Consider the following 2,981-nt stretch of genomic DNA (forward strand, 5'->3'; position numbering starts at 1 on the left):
TTTCCTTTCTTATAGTATCTTTATCAGTTTTGGTACCAGCGTGATGTTAGCTTCATAGAATGAGTTATGCAGTGTTCCTGTTTATTCCATTTTTTTTTTGAAGAGTTTGGTCATGAATGATGTGAGTTCTTCTTGAAATGTTTGGTAAACTTCCCCTGTGAAGCCACCTGGTATTGGGCTTTTCTTTGTAGGGAGGTTTTTTTGATAATTGATTCAATTTCATTACTTGTGATCAGTTTGTTGAATTCTTCTATTCTTCTAGAGTCAGTATAGTTTGCTTGTGTGTTTTTAAGAAATTGCCCATTTCACCTAAGTTGTCTAGCTTGTTAGCATACAGTTGTTCATATGCCTCTTATGAGCTTTTTTATTTCTTTGATGTCTGTGGTAATGACCCCCCTCTTGTTTCTGATTTTATTTATTTGTATTTTCTCTCTTTTTGACTTTATCCTCTAGCTAAGGGTTTGTCAATCTTATTGGCCTTCTCAAAGAAGCAACCTGATCCTATTTTCTTTTTGTTCACCATTGCATTTATTTCTTCTTTAATCTTTGTTATTTCTTTCCTCTGTTTGCTTTGGGATTAATTTGCTGCCTTTTCTCTAATTAGCTTCTTCAGTTGTTCAGTTACATCTTTTGTTTTAGTTCTTTCTTCCTTTATATTGTAGTTGTGTAGGGCTATAAATTTCTCTCTCAGTACTGCCTTCACTGCGTCCCATAGTTTTGGTATATTGCATTCTTATTTTCATTCATCTCAAGATATTTACTAACATCACACTTGTAATATCTTCTTTGGCTGACTGATTGTTTAAAAGTGTGCTGCTTAACCTCCACATATTTGTGAAAGTTCCAGTATCCAGTGGTTATCATTTCCAGCTTCATTCTATTATGATCAGAGAAAGTGCTTTGAATAATTTCAATCTTTTTAAATTTATTAAGACCCATTTTGTTGCCCACAATATGGTCTGGAGAATGATCCATGAGCACTTGAGAAGAATATATATCTTACCGTTTTGGGGTGCAGCAGTCTATAAATATCTGTTAGATCTAATCTATTTATCCTATAAGTTCTGTATTTCTTTATTTATCATCTGTTTAGATATTGTATCTACTGAAGAGAGTGGTGTATTGAAGTCTCTCATTATTACTGTAGAAATGTTCATTATGCCCATCAGTTTTATCAGTGTTTGCCTCATGTATTTTGGATTACCCTTATTAGGTGCATAAATATTTATGACTGTTATTTCTTTTTGGTGAATTTCCCATTTTATTAATATATAGCATCCTTTGTCTTTTATAACATTTTTGCATTTAAACTCTATTTTACTGATATTAGTATAGCTATGCCAGCTTTTGTTTTTGTTGTTATAGCTTGCATGGAATATCTTTTTCCATTAAAATTCAACCTATTTGCATATTTGGGTCTAAAATGAGTCCCTTGTAAACAGCACATAGATGGATCATATTTTTGCTTGTTCTGCCAATCTGTGTCTTTTGATTGGGGAGTTTAATCCATTAAAATTCAATGTAATTACTGTAAAAGCTATCCTTACTTCAACCATTTTATCCCTTGGTTTTTATTTGTCAAATACAGTATTTTTCTCTCTTCTCATCCTTTTAGTTACCCTTACTGATACTCATCATTTCTGTACTCTTCTGTCCTTTTTTCTTTGAGCTGGTAGAACTTCCTTTAGTATCTTTTGCAGGGCAGGTCTCTTGTTAACACATTCTCTCAGCATTTGTTTATCTGTAAATATTTTAAACTTTCCCTTACTGTTGAAGGACAGCTTTGCTGGACAAAGAATTCTTGGCTGGCATTTTTTCTCTTTCAGAATCTAAAATATTTCATACCACTGCTTTCTTGCCTTTATGGTGCCCAATGAGTAGTCAATCCTTAGTCTTATGTAAATTCCCTTGTATGTGGTGAATCGCTTTTCTCCTGCTTCTCTAAGGATTCTCTTCTTTTCTTCAGCATCTGAGAGCCTGTTTAGTATTTGTCTTGGACTGGGTCTATTTGGGTTTATTGTATTTAGAGTATGTGAGACTTCTTTGATTTGCATATTTATGTCTTTTTTGTTTTGCTGCAAAAAACTTTATTCACATTTGGTTCATGGCTTGTTAGAGGTATAGGATGAATGGTTAGAAAGATCCTCCTGGCTGGAGGGAGGGGCTCAGGCAGAAGCCTGACTACCAGAGTAATGCAGAGGGGACCTCTAAAGGCCTCTGGGCTCCAAAGGCTCCTTGTCATACTTGAGGGCATGCCTTTCAAAGAGATACTCACCCAACTCCACCTGCAGGCTAGCGAACCTGCAGAAGTTGGTCAGAGGGTCACCTATCTTGATGAGTTTCACCTTCTCATCTTGGAAATGGTTCTCCCAGAAGTCACAAAGATGAGGGTCTGTGTTGGCAGAACCTAGGGCATGCAGTTCCAAAAGGGCCTGGTTCAGGCTTTTCTCCAAGACCAGGGTAGCTTTCAGGATATCCAGGTTATCTTGAGACAGCTTCTGCATGTCCTGGAAGACAGTGACCTCCTGCACTGGTTTTGCATGCTCCGCCTCCTCGCGCTTTTCCTTTGTCAACTCTTAGAATAAAGTGGTCCAGGGCCTTCAGGGCCACATCGTCAGGGTTGAAATTGAAGCCCAGAGAGAGGTAGGTGTAGGAGACCTGCAGATGCAGATTGACCAGCTGGTTAACAGAAGCCTCCACATTGGCGGTATAATTCTAATGGATTTGGTAACTCATGGTTGGTCGACAATGAGGAGCTAACAACAAGTCAAAACAAAAAACAGTGTTAGCTGATCCTGGAGGCAGGGGCTGGCCCAGAAGTTGGTCCCAGAGTTGCAACCAGGGAGGCAGTTGGAAGCTGGTTGAGGCTGGAGAGATGGGGGGACAGTCCCCAGGTATGTTCCATTCAAACACTTGAAGCAACAGACATATCTGCTGGACCATGGGTGTGCTGTCCATATTTATGTCTTTTATAAGACATA

General features: G+C 38.0%; 1 pseudogene; it reads right to left on the minus strand.

Moving 5' to 3' along the window:
* Window positions 1-2,207: 2,207 nt before the first annotated feature.
* LOC143668969 (ferritin light chain pseudogene) lies at window positions 2,208-2,736 on the minus strand (annotated as a pseudogene).
* Window positions 2,737-2,981: the final 245 nt, after the last annotated feature.

This window comes from Tamandua tetradactyla, chromosome 25, assembly GCF_023851605.1.
Source record: "Tamandua tetradactyla isolate mTamTet1 chromosome 25, mTamTet1.pri, whole genome shotgun sequence".
Classification (NCBI taxonomy): domain Eukaryota; kingdom Metazoa; phylum Chordata; class Mammalia; order Pilosa; family Myrmecophagidae; genus Tamandua; species Tamandua tetradactyla.